The sequence below is a fragment of the Lonchura striata genome, chromosome 4, assembly GCF_050655825.1.
Source record: "Lonchura striata isolate lonStrDom1 chromosome 4, ASM5065582v1, whole genome shotgun sequence".
Classification (NCBI taxonomy): domain Eukaryota; kingdom Metazoa; phylum Chordata; class Aves; order Passeriformes; family Estrildidae; genus Lonchura; species Lonchura striata.
Window position 1 is genome coordinate 72,798,677 of NC_140706.1, and position 16,939 is coordinate 72,815,615.

General features: G+C 35.4%; 1 long non-coding RNA gene across 1 annotated transcript in view; it reads left to right on the forward strand.

Moving 5' to 3' along the window:
- The first annotated feature begins 695 nt into the window (after nucleotides 1-695).
- Nucleotides 696-16,939, forward strand: part of LOC110468234 (uncharacterized) — a 92,264-nt gene continuing 76,020 nt past the window's right edge. Inside the window, exon 1 of the long non-coding RNA XR_014954973.1 lies at nucleotides 696-5,552. This is a non-coding gene — a long non-coding RNA (uncharacterized LOC110468234). The remainder of the gene's footprint in view (nucleotides 5,553-16,939) is intronic.

Sequence of the window (16,939 nt, forward strand, 5' to 3'; positions counted from 1 at the left end):
CAGGGAAGAGCAAAAGGGCACACTGGAGGTCAAGGACAAAGCAACAGCTCTGTCTCTGGCTCTGTCTTGCCAGGGTTAGAGTTCAAGATAAGAACCAGGCTCCACAGGATCCCCCATCCAGAGTTACCTATTCCAGCACAGGGCAGCTTCACTCTTCAAAGGAACTGAGCAGAGTTTGCTGCTGCCTTTTGAAGGGTCTGGTTTCCTCCAACTTTTTATGGAGTCTGCTTAGGAGTTTGAGACTTTCCTTAAAGAAATGCCTTGTGGCCAGAACTCTTACTGGGGAAAATGTCACTGGATTTGCAAGCTGAGTGAAGTGCTCTTGTAGTGGTAATGCAAAGCAATGCCATAACCTCTCTTGAAACAAGCCAAAGAATTTCATTGAACTTTTGAGGATTTTTTGCTTCCTTTCTTTTTCTTTAAATCAGGACAGGATACTTTAAAACAGTATGGCAAAAGGATGTTATCAAAGATCTTTCTGAAGGTTTCAAGGCAGGGAATACCTGTGGGAACATTCAAGACAGGGAAGAAGCCCATTCCCAAACCTGTCAGTTAGGTATGTCACTTTTGTACAACATAGAAAGGAAAGAAAAGAGAAGAAATGTTCCATATCCTTCAAAAATGACAGTATAAAAAAGTGGAAATATTTTTCAAAAATTTCAACCACTTTTTTGCTTTCTACAGGTGTTTATGAAGGTAGCAATAGTGTGGCTGTATTACTAGAAAATATACAACACTGTTACTGTCTTCTGCAAATATAGTGGAGGATGTTTTTGACTGTAAATTATTAGCATTATCAGTATGAGAAACAAGTTGAAACAATGCAATAAAACCTGCTAACAGCAAAATTATACCAGGGTTTTGTTTTTCTGCTAAAACTTCATCACTAAGAAGAGAGCTAGCTAAGTGACACATACAAATGTGTCAGGATGGAGTTGTTTCCTTTAGATACATGAATGCTATTAGATGATTGTTGCTGAAATATTTGAAATTTCAAAGTGATATATTGTAATATTTTTATGTATTTTGGAAGCACAAATGATTGTTTTAATGTTGCCTGATCTCATTGCTGTGGGAGGAAATCTTGTACTTTTTTCATGAATGGCAATGATTTAAAGATTTGAAAGGAAAACACTGTGGTTTTCCTGAAATATATGTTACTACTTACTTGTGCACTTGTACAAGTTAGAAATCCTTAGCTTCCATTTCTGCTAAAAAAAAATCTTTCCAGTTAAGTGATTTTTAAAAAAATTACACATAAAGATTTACCTACATTCTACTAAGTTAGTTTTTGGATCTACCATATTAATAATGAAATAAATACAAAAAAATTACAATACTAAAAAGCTCTAAATCTATTTACTGAATGAAAATGCCATTTTCATTTGGGCTGTAAGATCTGACATAATGTCTGTTATAATTAATTCAAAATGCTCAGAGTATAGGAACTTTAGAGGGGAAATGCCAAGAATTGATCCTTGATTATATAGAATTATATAACACAAATATGCGTAAAGGAGTTCTCTAGATGAAAGTAATGCTTAAGATTTACTAAAAATCAACTATATTTCATAGAGATAACAAGGTAAGGTTAGTTTCTTTTATAGTGATGCAAGACATTTGCAAATTAACTTATATCTCCCCATGACAGCCCTTCCCCATATTTTTGTTTTGCAGGAATCTCTTTAAAATAACATCACAGACTATTCTTGATCAGGGAAATAAAAGCAAAGGAGTAATCAGGAATTGAGTTTTGTTTTCACCATCCTCATCTTTGTAATCACTAAGGAACATCAGCTTGCACCTAGAGCAATCTGCATCAATCATCCATAAGATCCAACAGCTGGAGATTTTAAGAGCTTTCAACAAAATGATTGTAGTGCTGTGGTGACTGACACACCTCCACTCAACTCTCTTTTCTGGTAGCTCTGCAGCTCCTTTGATAGATTAGGAAAGCTGATTTTAAATGGTTTCCTTTTATAAACACAAACCCCCTCAAATTATGAATTATTCATATTAAATTTTGATCAGTGATATGTGAGAAGGCAATTAACTGTTAGAAGATATATATAGCCTTATCTTTCAATAATTTCCAGAAATAAGAGTGTCTCCCATGTTTTCACTAATATTAACAGCAAGCTATGTTAAATTGCCAAAAATAATAGTAATTTTCTTCTGAAACACCTTTTACATAGTTTCCAGCTTAGTTCCAAAGCTACCTTGAAAGGCAAGGAATGGGTTATTGTGTAGCAAATAATTAATTTAAGAAACCTTCAATCAGATGGGAGAAAATACACCATTGAAAATACATAAAACAATTGTTATCAAATATTGTCTTTTTAGACATGGGCAAATCTTGGTAATAAGAACTGGTGAAATTTTCAGAGCCAGCCTGTATCTACTTATAGGAAAGGGTTAAATTGCCCCTGCTGCCAGAGGGTGCACCAGGCTCAGGATGCAGCAGCCTGGGAAAGGCGGATGGACCATCTCATCCCAACTTTCTAGAGAACATCACAACGCATCCTTTTTCTTGGGCTGCATAAACTATCCCTTGAGATCACATCACTGGTCCTGAAACCTGTGAAATGATGGTGAGATGGTTACAGGGAAGGGAAGCAATTTCCACAATGACAGAAGGGACCTGGCTCCTGTGCTGCCTTCCCTTTCCTTCTCAGAGTGGTGGAAACAGCCCTCAGCACTGATCATCTGGGGTCCTCACACAATATACACTCCAGAAAATGAACCTTTTGTCCTATTTATCCCTAGAAAGTACCTCAAATTTATTGATTTTATTTATTTTTTCATTTTGCTAAAGACTCTCAGTTTGAAGCTTGGCTGAGCTTGGGTATTGTCATTCTAATCTTGAAGAAGGTGCCAGCATGGCCTGCAGTCAGTAGCAGCCTGTATATCCAGGAGTTTGCAATTTCTACAGCACCATTTTTTAAAGAAAAGGGCAAACTATGCAACAGAACATGAGCAATCTTTGAATTCAGACACCAGGGATCTTCTGGAGAATTGAGTTAAAATAAACAATTTGAGAGTCTATTCAGTGTTCTTGCAGAGTGTTTTATAGCTGCAGTGAACCACTTAGCTGGCATGTTTTAAGCACTTTTCTCTTATTTGAATAATGTAGTGTTGCTATGAATGTTTAAAACACAGATACTCTTGTGTACCTTCCCAAGTGATGTATCTTAATGAACTAGTGTCAGCTGAGTGGGATGAGTCATTGTCCTATTGACCCATGTTCAAAATAACACCCAAGATTTGTCTGATTTTGTCTAAAGATATACATGGCAGGCAGAACCTCCAGGGGAGCTTCAGTATGGAGATGCTATTTCCAAACCAGATAGACAGGATGATTGAACAGATAATTTGCAGATATGATTGTTATTGCAACTGCTCGCCTTGAGCTTTAATATGTGCAGAAAAAAACCTTTTTGTTGGTTTCAGGGCCTCTGCAAACTGCTGCCATGGTAATTTCACCTCAGTGATTCCAAAACCAACTTCAATTATATGATCAGTTTTTTAAATAAAAGAAGACCAGGACAATTAGGAAATGTAAATGGATCTATTCAGTCATAGTCATCTTTATTTTTGCGGTCTGGACAAAATTGTTATAACTGATAAAAAAACCCTTTTGTTTTTCTGAAACGAAAACATTAGCAGTATGCAAATTAGCCGAAATATCAGTGCAGCAATTCACACAGGTTTAGAGCACAATTCAAAGCTTGCCTCATAATATTTTGCCCTAAACTTGCTTGGATAGCCAGAGAAATGTGTGGATTGAGCTTCTGAGTTGTTAGTGCTAAGATGCTGTGTTTATTTTCTCATTTTAGCTGCAAAATTATTAACCCAAATAAACCATAATGGAGTTGTTATTTTCAGCACATTTTATATCCCAAGCATGATGCTTCCACAAAAAAAGAGACAAGGATTTTAATTTTTTTCATTTTACAGTTGTAAAATAGAGACTTTGTGAGGTTCATTATTATTTCAAAATACTGAGAGTCAAAATAAAAATAAAGATTGGGAACTTGAAGGCTAACCCTAAACTATCTAAGTTTTGTCCCCTTAAAATTTACTAGATTGAGAATACATTTTTAATTGGTATTTTCTGCATTCTACAGAAACCAGGAATAGGGATAAAATTTGACAATATTTCTTTCAGTGAATTATTTCCTTCCTGAACTAGTGTCTAAAACAGCCCACACCAAGACAAGAATTTTAGTGTAAATATTATATAACTGTAGATTTTCCAAATACTTGAATTTTATCTTAAATTTCCCTCCCTTAGTTGCCTTATGTGAATACTCTGTTTTTCTGTAAAGTGCAAATTAATAATTCACTAAGCAGAATAGCTCAAAATACATATGGACATATCAGACAACTCTTTTCTCGGGGTGGAATTTAAAATCCAATTGTCTTATTCAACAGTATTATTCAACTTCTCTTACTATTTTCTATCCCTGTTTGATTTACATATAAACTGTAATGCTGGTTAGAATATTTTTGTGAAATATGTTTTTCTATATAAATAAATAATTATATTTAGAAATGCCAACTGCTGCTTAATCAGCTGATTAAATAACTCTTTTGTACAGTATTACCAGATATGTTGACTTTCATGTCCAAGTGTTTACTGTATAGTTTATAACATTATATAGAAAAATGTAATTTGCACACCTGAAAGTGTGTCTTACTGAAACCATGTATCACTGCAGCTTGCGACTCCTACAGAAATATGCATTTAAAACTTGGTGAGTGTGAAGAGAAATGTTTTGAGATAAGCTGAGAAAGTAGGCTGCAGAGCATCACACCACAGCATGGGGACATGAGCAGAATGTGCTATTGGGGAGTTGTTCTGCCTGTGAAAATGTACAGAATTTCATAGGACAATGTTATTGCTTGTCCTGACCAGGAATCCCCAGTTATAGCCCTCCATTAAAACCAACTTCATTTGATGCCATAGGTCTGTCCACCTGTGATTTCTTCATGATGTCTTCCTTCGTTAACATCCTCTTCACAAATATTTTGCCAAAATTACAAGAGTTAGCATTTTCCTACTAATTTCCCAGAAATTTTTCATGTGAGATGACTCTTGGCCAACCAATGGCACTGTTTGCCATGCTGGCTATGCCACGCTGCAAGGCAGATGACCTGACCATTGTCAGTGGTGTGGGAAGCATGGAACAATGCCTCAACGATATTTTGTTAGACAGAGAATTCTTTCCTTAATATTCTCATCCTCAATGTCAAGAAGTCACCTAATCAGATGAATAAAAATACATATTCTAGATCCTGAGTGCCTCAGCTTCTATTTGCTGCTTATCTTAGTCTTGGTCATTTGAAACAAATAGAATGATGTATGTTGCTACCACAATTTGACCTAACAGGAAGAGAAAAAGGTTGGTGATAAACCTCCCAGCAATGCTCAAGAAGGCTGAACTGTTATTTAACAGTTTTGTTTGTATTTCTTCTAACAGAAACTGTGATTTATAGACATGCTCCTGGCAAAATATCAGCCAAAGGGACATCTTGGGTCATCATGACAGGTATCTATTATTTTGTCTTATAGCTAAAGAGCAGAATCTAGATTTTATATCCTTTTGTAGTCAAAGGGGAAACTACACTGTCTTTAGGCCCTCTGTTCCTCCTCTGAGTTTTGCATGGGAAGAGATGTTGCATGTACGATTTTCTTCATGCAAGCTACAAAATGTTTTCTTCTATAAAATTTTATGTTGCAAAAAGCTTTATCAAGCTTGACATTTTTGGGATCTGCTACAATGTGAAATACATTTATTTAGGAATTTTCTTAAGCTATCTGAAGAAAGAGCATGTGTGTGTGGTGACTTGGAGAGAAAGTCATCATCTTGGTTTTTTTCTTGTGGCTTCACCACCCCCCACCACTCTGTACCACTGCCCCTTTGTTTTGTCACATCTGAGGAGATTTGTGGAAGGAAAGTGTAAAGTGATTTTCTCGGTTTCCTAGGCTGCAGGCTGATTAGACATGTTGAGGTGCACTTTGACTCTGTGACAGTGCTTGACAAAACTGGTGGAGCTGGCAATTCCCTTAAGGGACATTTTTAGTGCATAACTCTTAAATAAGAAAACATCTGCTGTTTTTCATACTGATTTTCTGGATTCTCTTATTCTATCTCTCAAAATTAAAGGTGTAGAGACAATTGAAATTAATTTTATTTTCCCTCCAGAACAAAAGAGTAAATATTTTTTAAAAACTGTTAAACTGTTGTTGAGATTCATTACAGAGGCAGATGGGTCAGAAAATCATCACAGAATTGAAAGTAGTCCACATAATTGCATTACTTGCTAGCTTTTTTAATTTATTTTTCTCTTTCACTATTTTTTTTATTTTCTTGCTTTTGTCAGGAATGTTCAAAATGCAAATTAATTAAGCTATTCATTCTTCTGTGTGATATAAGAGGAATTCTAAGGTCTTTCCAGGATATCCATTACAAGCACACAAAACAGAATTTCTTGTAAATTACTGTTCTCAATGATTTTAATAGGTCAGTCATAAATTGTCATCTTTAGAGGTCACACAATTTCCTCTCAAACCAACATTAATATGTTTAGAATAAAGTCTTGTTAAAGTCAAAGAAGCAAATTATCTCAAGTCACTTGGGAGTAATGCATTCAGATGCAGATAACAAATACTGATGGAAAAACTCGCTAAAATATTCACAAGCTGGGAAAAACAAGGTTTGCCTTACTGTGTATCCAAAAGGAGTGTACTTCTGATTCAAAATGTCAGATTTACTCCAGTCACTTAATTATTTACAAATGTAATTCAGATAGAGCTAACTGGAATTTTTAACAGGTTTTCTGGGACCGCTTCTCGAACATGGCTTAATTTCTCAGGATTGTCTTTGGTAGATGGAAACAATGGACTCCTTCTGTAGTACACTTGGATGGAGAAGAATTATCACAGGCTGTATCATGATTGACACCTTGGCTGTTCTTTGCTCCATGCTCAGAGGGAATATGGAGCTGGTATCCCTGGCAAGGCAGCGTTTGACACACAAGGCTTGCTTTTCATTGATGGCAAAGTCCAACAATCCCAGTTAGGCAATCACAATAAATAAGAGCTATGGCAAAAAAACCTAAAAGACAAGACATCTTTGCAATATGCTAACTTTCAGATGTCCAGGTTTCCACAGGAACCTATTACACTACCTAGGTTTTCAGGATCTTTAGAAAATGCTTTCATTTCATGCTTTCATTGGATGTACTTATGGAAATTACTGGCTGCTACAGGAGAGAAGAAATATATCAAAAAGAATATTGTAGAAACCCAAGAGGGAGATTTAAGGGATGAAAAAAATCTACAAATTTCAATTTGGTAGTAGTTGAGTTTTGTTCCATACAGCTATGAGGAACATTTTGAATATTTGATTGTTTGAAGTTATGAAATTGATGGTTTTGATAAAAAATTTAGTGTAGATTTCCAGTGCTGAGTTCTTTTTTGGTACCATCAAGAATTATTAAGGAGCAGCTCACTGTTATTTGTTTGACAGGAAGATTTTTGGGACTTGGCTTTCAGAGCACAAATTGCTTATACCTTAGTGTTTGTGAGGTTTCAGGGCTTCTACACTCTCCTCATAAAGAAGCTGCTGAAACAAAAATTACTTTTTTCCAGTTAGATGCATTCAAAACCTTGCTATCAGTTTTTATTAAAAATGCGAAATGAATTTTCAGCAGAGCTTTGACACTTATGTTGTTAATGTGCCTTCAGGCATGTAATTAGTAGAAGACTTTAATCTTTTATATTCCATACTTTGATCAGAGCAAATAAGCTCAGAGAAGCTATAAAGTATTGACCAACATCTTTGATAAAAGAAACTTGTAAGCACCACTTGAAGATACTTGTATAAACTGGAATGCACAGCATCAGTTCTGCTTATAATAGAGAGAATGTTCTCTTACTGTTGTTATTGGTATATCACTCTATCCCACAGAGTGTTGTGGTTTTCTTCTCCCTTTTCTCATTTCTTTTTAAACTTGTGCTATTTTTCAACATTCACAGGAAAAAAAAAACATAAAAACTGCTCTCTGTAGCCGGCTGACAAATAATTTCTTCTATTGTTGTTGCTAAGCTAAAAATATTTAATTGATCATTAACAGAACAAGTCTGCTTGTTTCCATTAACAAAACAAGTCTGTTTGTCTTCCTAGTTAGACTAACTAGGAAGATGAAGTTGTTTGCTTTCATATTTTTGAACAGGTAACTAAGATTAAAATCAGGATTAAGTAAACATGGGAATTTGATATTAGATTAACAGTACAAAAAAGCAGGTTTGAAAAGGCAGCATTTTATAGTAGTTAGATTTAAAACTTTTAAAAAATATTAGATTAAAAGGTGTGAATTCCTTAATCCAATAATTTTTTATATTCCTGCACAGGTCGGACCAGTCACTAATAAACCAGAATGAGAGAGGTGTTGGGTCTTGCCTCAAGAGAGAAGGCAAGTTTAATTAGAAATTACCAGATTCTGTAAATTTTTTCTTGTTCCATCTATTTCCATAATGAAAATGAAATTGTCTTTTTTTGGCCCTGAAAATTAAGAAATGAAGTTGATATTTTTGTGACTTATGATTCAGATCATACTCTTGACAAATCCCCAGAGGAGAACTCTGTTGTGAAACTACATATGCTCACTATGTAGTACACGAAACAGGGTCACATAAGAAAAAAATATGACCCCAAACTTCATGCTAAGTTTAGGAACATAAAAAATGACACTTATTTCATGCATTCCATATAACTCTCAGTTGTTTCATGGACTACAGAACTACAGAACACAATAAGTATCCAAAGGGTATAAATAATATAAATAATCATATATATATATATATATACATATATATATATATATATACACTATAATATAAATAACCCTATATGATCTTCAGGGCATAATAATTTATGTATCTTAATTCTTGCTTATATAAACTCTCAAATATAAAAGCATTTTAAAGAGTTCTGTCATCTCTACATTATGAACTGCACTACTCCAATCTCCCTTTGTCAAAAACCTGAATGCAGAACTTGAATTTTATCTCAAGATAGTATCTCATCCCTTCCCAGAATAAACATCTGCAAGGAAACAAGAAGCAATAATTTAGCAAGAAAAGAGGATCTTTTAAAATCCTTCCATCCTTACTGTCTATAGGGTAGATCACTGCTTCTACAGTTTGTACTGACATTATTGGCACTTCAGGCTTGGGGGAAAAGGGAAATTTGACAGACATTGCTTTGAGGTTATTAATTTCAAACTCTTTTGCAAAATAAGATAGCAACAGTTTCTCGTGTCAAATATCAAAATCATTTAGACTGACTATTTTTGAAAATAATATAAATCAAAGGAGTAAATCATATAAATCAAAGGACTAAATAAAATAGTACATTTAAGGTGATTTCAATTATTTTGCCTCTCTCTACTCAATTTCTCAGTAATTTTCCCCTATCCAAGGCCTTGCTTTTTATTTGGTTAGATTTGTTCATAAGCAAGTTATCTGTGAAAATATAAAAATTAATTCACTTTTCCATTTTTGTTCTAAATTTTTCTTTCATGTGTAACTTCAGGTGATTGATTCCCCAAAAGAGAGCTCATTTTATATCAATATGTATAGATCTGGATTATGAAAAGAAATGTGCTTTAATCTTTCTAAAAGAACAATTTTTAAAATTTCCTTCAAAAAGAGACATTTAGTCTGAGGATTGTGATGGAAGTATGTTACATTTACTGTTTTATGTTCCTTTTAGTGATAAAAATCAGAAAATCCTAGTTTAATGTGTGCCTTGGAAACAAGAATGGGGTGCTCTAGTGACTAAGACAAAGGGAGTTAGAACTCATAAAGTCTATTTAAAATAATACTTATCTTGTCATTATTTATTTTTTCTACATGAAAAATTCAAGACTATGCAAAACTATTTCTACAGAACTATTCAAGACTCTTTTCATTAAAAATACAATACTTTGAACACTACTTAGTATCTTCTATATTTAATCAGTACATTGAAAGAGATAGGAGAATGTGAGGAAGAAAAATAAATTGGCATTATTGAAGACTGCATCATAATGAATATTTCCCAAGAGCTAGTTTATAATAGTCTTACTCTAGAGTATCTAAAAAGCCTCTGAATAATATTTTGTGTTTGAAAATTTTAGATTCCATTTGCAGAGAACTTATTGATCCAATAAATTTGAAAATGTATTTAAAATGAAAAATATTACTTAGTCTAAGTTGTATGTTGCAAGAATTTTCTAAAATAACAAAAATAATTGTGCTACTAAAGATAATAAGTGATGCCTGCAGACAGGTTACTGAAAAGCTTTAAAGCTTACAGATATTGAATAATATCATAATGCATTAGATGCATTTGTACAAGCAATACAAATTTGATTTTTATCCCAAATTCATTACAACGAGACAAATAATTGTTTAAAAATAAATAAATAAGTAAAGTAGAGAGTGAATCAATGGAATTAACAAATACCAGGTAGCTTCACCCTGAAAAAGAATTTCAGCAGCAGAGTAGCACTGCCAGATCCAGCCCAGCTCTGCAGCTAGAAGTCGATTTGTTGTGCCACAAGCTTCATTTGGCCTGAGCAGTGGCAGGGGAAGTGAGACACCGTCTCAGCTCGTTGCTTGCTGATGCTTTTCTTCCTCTTGCTGATGGTTTTCTTGCTGATGGTTACTTGCTGATGCTTTTCTTCCTCTCCTCCCTCCCAAGTTCATGCCGTGGATGCCCAGCGGTGCTGAACGTCACAGCTGGAACCACAGCTTGCCTACCAGGAGCAGAGGGATGATGGATCATCTTCAGCCCAAGCAGGGAGGGTGGAGGGATGCAGAGGTGGGCTGTGATTCTGTGGTTCACTTAGAGAGGCAACTTTCTAGTGAGGGAAGGCGGCAGCTCCTGTATTTCCCTCTCCTCAGCAAAGAGGAAGTGGCTGGGGACAGGGACAGGGACAGATTGACACTGGTCCTCCATTGTCAGAGTCCAGAGCATCCCTCTGGCTGCCCTGGATGACTCAAGGCCCTGACAAAGAGCCCAGGAACCTTGGCAGCAAATGAAAAACACCTCTGGATTCGATTTTAGCCCATGGGAGAGGCTGCCGACCTTATATGAGGAATTACAAGCAAAAAGGGTTTGAATGATGTAATAAAAAAATTGACACAAGGTGGGAAAGTAGAATTTTGGGATTTCTTAGAATGAAATTCAGGGGTACAAGATGGAGGAATTTGGGCGTGCCCTAGCTTCTTCTTCCTTCTTCTTGTCCTCCATGTCTCGGTGTGATGGTGACACTTTTCTGTTGGTTTAGGATAGGGACACCTTGTCCAACGTAGATTTTAGGTATTGGTACAGGAATTGTAAACATGGTACATGTAATTTTGGGTATATAATGTGGGAGCTGCCTGGGGTGGGAAGGAGACTGCCATGGCTTCCGTGCTAGCTGGACATTGGCAGGTCAGAAAGAAACTATTACAAATAAGGAAAAATAAACAACCCTGAAAACTCAGCTTCATGCATTCCGGACCTCTTCAGTGGCCGGGCTAAAGAAAAAGGATTTTCACACTGTTGGGGTCTTGCCAAGTGACCCCAACACTCCATGTGAACTTGCCCATTTGGAGACACTCCACAGTAGACTAAACTTCCTACTAAAACAGTGAGAGGTCACGTTTCCAAATCCCAAGTTATCTTTTATTAAAAAAGTAGTGTTCTTTGTGTCCAGTGCTGATGTATCCATGAGGATCCTCACTAGGCATGTGTTATATTTCCAGCCTGAGCCCAGTGGACATGAGGAATACCCTCAGCCTGGAAAGCATTGCATATATAAAATGTGACAGAAATTATGCCAGTACCTCATTCCACATGGTCATCCTGCTGCTATACACAAACTACTTTAAAAACACCAGAGCAACCAACTATGTAGACTCATCTTCTGGTTTTAATTTTCACATTTCCCTGCAGTTTTCTTATGATTTTGATGAAGTCTTTGTGTTTTGAGAGTAGGATTTATACCATGTGTTAGAGTCATTGTGTAACAACTAAGTGCATTAAGGCTAACTGTGAGGATCTGAAAGAAGGCTGGAATGAAAATTTTGGGGTACATCTCAGTTATAGGAATCCCAACATTCTTACCTGTGTCCAGTGGAGAAGAGATCTTGGGGCATGGATGTCAACTGCCAACAGCATAGACTGACTTAGAGATGTGAATACTTGTTTAAACTTTCTCTAAAGGAGGAAACAGTGTTCAAAACTACACACAGTTTATTTCCATGCCTTTGTGCCAAGAACGAAATTCTCCTAGTTTTGGAAATTGAACAAACCAGCTGTTTATGTAAATTAGTTAATGCAGTTAAAAAAAAAAATCAATATTTTCAGAAAATCATCATATGAACTTAATAGACAACTGTTGAAGAAAGCATGAACATGGCAATATTATCTAAATTCAAGCTGCTTGGAAGCTGGAGGCTTTTTCCTAGTTTTTGTTTTATTTTGTTTTGGTTTTGCTTTGAGTCTCATAAAATGTACTGCTTGAATAGGTGATACACAGACTGTTAAAATGTCACTTCAATTCTCTAGATGAAAGTTAACAAATCCTACATGCTGAAGCAATGTGAAACTAAATTTAACAAAAGTCAGGTGGCTGTTATTTGTGTACTCTAGCATGAGTGCTGGCAACTGTGCAGTGATAGAAGATCAAAGCAAAACAAACAAAACCTTACAGTGCTTCTATGCTTCCCCAAAACAAAACAACAGTAATTAATGTTGAATAAAACACTTTTGGCTGTAAACTGCTAAATATACTCACAGAATACATTATCCTCCCAAAGTAGCTGTTATTCATTAAATAAATTATTCAAGAATAGTCTTTTGCAGTATTTGACCATCTCTCTAGCTGGTTGAATGCCAACTCATTGAACAAATTGTTCAAAAGATAACAGCTTGATTCATGTATAATGTATTTGAAAAGCTTCTTTTCTGGTTCTTACCATCTCTGCTGAGACTAAGGTATATTCTGTGCTTTTATTAATCATTTGTCATATGGCTGACAAAAATGAATATAGGCAGCAACAAAGGACAGGATCTGACTTCTGAGGTCAGTGGGAGTTTTGCCATTGACCCTGGGTACAGGGTTTCACCCAAAATATTTAAGTGATGACTTTGAAACGTGATATGCATTGTTAGTGTGTTTTTTTTGTCCATATTCTAAGGAAATGATTCTATTCTAATATTCTACAGTGATGACAGTGCGCCATAATATTTGGGTATAAACTTTCTATAGATCATTGATACAGCAATAGAATAATTTTTCAACACAAACAAAAATGTTTGTGTTAGTTACCTCTCTTAAGAGTCATTCTTTGAGCTTATCTCATACTATAAATCACAGAAAGTATGGAAACTCCAGTATTAATACGATGTTGTTTTTTTTGTGTGTGTGTGATAAATATATACATAAAAAAAACTTTGCAAAGTTATACTGTCTCTCTGCTTTATGAGAAGCTAGAGTCAGAGGTGATACACAATAAGCAAGTTTCCAGAAGCCCATTTGCTGGGCAGCTTCTGCATGCTGAAGACAAAGTGACAATGATAAAAGACCCACGCTGTTGATTACATTAGACAGGACAGGACAAAATAGCACAAGATATATTAATGTTGAAGTTAAATTTAAATCCAGGTATAAACGACTTTAGGCAGTGTGTATAAAGCAAGAGAGCTCAAAAATAAAGCACCATGCACTTATCCAAGGCTGGGGGTTCATCTATCCAGGCTGAGAATGTTTTAAGATGAAGTTTGAAAAAACAGCATTGTAATTTGGGTTAGAAATACATGGACTGCCTTACTGCTTGTGATCATTGCCTTGTATGTGGAACTAATAATCTTTCTTTTTTTTCCTTGTAACTTTTCAGCCTTTTTCTCAAGTCATTACTTTCCAAAACACTGTCATCTTGTATGTGTGACCTTCAATTTATATTGCCATGTTTAGACAAAGGCAGTTTATTAAATATAGTATGGTCTATTCTTACAATTTGTAGCATTCTAGTAACTGAGGCTTTTTTCATTCACTTTCTAAATGCAGTACAATAAAATATTTGATACAATTAGGCTTTGTAAAATTTCCTTGCAGAATCCCCACTTGAAGTGCTTGGAAGGTAAAAACATAGGGACTTTTAAAGAAATAATATTTTGCGATTGTGTTCTGTGTTACTTTGAATTTGTGAAATATGACAGTTTTACTGAGTGTTAGAGCTGAAGGGAGATTTTAAGCCAGAGATGCTTTTGTAAAAATGAGTCTTCCCAACTCCTGATCACAGCTCCAAGGGTCGTCATTTGGCTTATTAGGGAAGATGAAAGTGGGAAGAATATTCTCTGGGAGGGATGAAAACCTCTGAGACCTCTTCCCCATCTTGTTCTGTTAAGCTTTTAGACTGACAGCTGCCTTCTGAGTTCTGATTTGATGTGTGCCTAGGGTGGCTGATATTTGGGGTGTCTGTGAGACCTTTTCTTACACCAATACAATGACAAAGTCTTGGGATGGCCTAAAGATTTTATGGCACTAGGAAGATCATCCTGTTGATCCGTAGTGTAGTCTACCTATTCAGGTAGACTGAATATCCACACCCATCTTTTAAAAAGAAAAAAAAGTTTTTAAATTAACTCCACGTTGACTTCATCTAGAACGATTTTCTGAAGATTGAAAACTTTACCTATCTGAATTAAGGAGGTGCTTGCCTATAGCTAATGAGATTAGAAACGTGTTTTTTTTTTACAGATTAGAGAGGTGTATTCCCAAAAGAGTAGTGTAATGGAATAAGATGCTTACTCTAGAAGAGCTGAGAGCCTGTAACTATTAGAATATTGCAGGTGGGTGAAGCAGGGTGCAGCTGCCCCAGCAGCATGCAGGTGTAATATTCTTTTCCTTCCCTACCCCTTTTCATTTTTGCTGCTATGTCCTGCAATTTAAAGGGGCAAAGAATTTAATTAACAATTAAAAAAAAACACAGCTAATGCTTTTCCCTCTAGCTCTTCTGTTTTGAAATAAGAACTGGAAATATGATTTTTTTTTTCTTTCTTTCTTTTTGGGAGGACTGGGTAAAATATTTGGAGCTTTATTTCAAGTAGTAATTAAAAAATGTGAACTCAGCTCACAGCACTCTAAATGCATAAATGTGAAGTCAGTTTGAGTAGAGTATTTATAAGATATAGATACAAGACTAGTTGTCTGTACACAGTTTCCTAACTCCAGAGTATTGGCATTTTTTTTTTTTTTCCATTGTTCTTCAAGTTCCATTACTGCATACAAATGGCAAGGCACAGCTGTGGTTATCAGATTTGGTTTCTTACACTCTCTTGTGTCACAAAAAACTTAAGATAAATGCTCCTTTGAGAATTTAAAGGCTTGAAACTTTCACTTTTATATCAGTACCTACCTCATATCCTTATAATAAACTTCGTAGCTTTCACTGGAAAGAACAGCTACCAGGTCATTTTTGCATTCTGAATAGAGTACTAGCACAGAAGGGTTGTATATCCCACATCTTGTAGCTGAAGACTGTGAAGTCAAAAAAAAATAAGATCAGTTTAAAAATCTATAACTGGGTATTTTTCTAATAGCATAAGTATGTCTGTTTCTTGATGTCCTGTCTAGGAAAGAGAATTTGAATAAGTGTGGGTCATTTTTTCTATATAGCTGAACAGCAAGATAACAGCATACTGGCAAAGAATTTAGGAACGATTAGTTTTAAAATTATTAGTGCCTGCATCAGCATTGGTAGAAAACATTCTCCCCATTGACTTAAAAATCTTGGCATATGGTCTTGTTTGCATCTTAATTTGGGCCAGAGGCATTTCTACTAACTAAAAACTGGACGGTGCCAGTGTCAAGTAGAGGTGAGTGAGGGGTGAAGGAATTTAAGGCAATACTGAGTCAATATTGTTGCTCATGCATGTGAAGTGATCTTAGATATCTGCTGTAGTGGCAGTTAAATGAGTCTGAAATTCTCTGCAAATCTCTTGCTGCTCTGCTTGTTTGTGCACCCAGAAATCCCTATTCAAATGCACGTGGTGTCTGAAGAGAGAGATAAGGTCAGGTTGTACAATTGCTCCAAATTCTACTCAAACCTGATCTGCTTGGGAGTAGGAGATATCACAGAGCATGAAGAGTGAAGCTGATAACATCCCTCCAGAAAATGAGGTGGACTAAATTAATTTCTTAATGATATGGACGCATGAGAAAATTCCAGATTTGTCCCAGAGCTATAGTAAGAAACTTGAGTTTAAGTTCAAGACTGTTTTTGCTGCTAATTATAAAAGTATCAAATTTGAAATGGGCTTTAATATTTCAGCATCCCTATTTTTTTAATTCCACTTTTTATAATTGATGAAAGCTAGAGGAATCAATACCTTCCATGCTGTTAGAGATTGCACTAAAGATCAATTAACAAAAAAAAACCAAACAAAAAAAACCAAACAAAAAAACAAACAAAAAACCCAAACAAAAAACTCAAGAGCCTTTACATCTTGTTCTAATTCTGCTGCTTTAAGGAGGAAAACGCATATCACTCTCATCAACCCTACAAATATTGAATTTAAAGAAAATCTAGAGATTTATCATGTTCTGTAGAAAAGCACCTGAAATCAGCTAAATGTTCAAATTAGAAATGAGAAATACAAATATTCATAATTTAATTCTGTCCAGACATAAGGTAAATGACTATTTCATTAAAGTCAGTTTAACTTTGTTGGACTTAATTATCTTAATTTGGGTTGTTTCTCTCATTGCCTTCTATATTGAACTTAGAATTGCTCATGCTTCCTTTGCCAGGTGAGGAGATTTGCAGGAACATGATAAGTAATAGATGTAAGCTTATTAGCATTTCCTGTGTCATTGAATGCTGTATGTATACTGT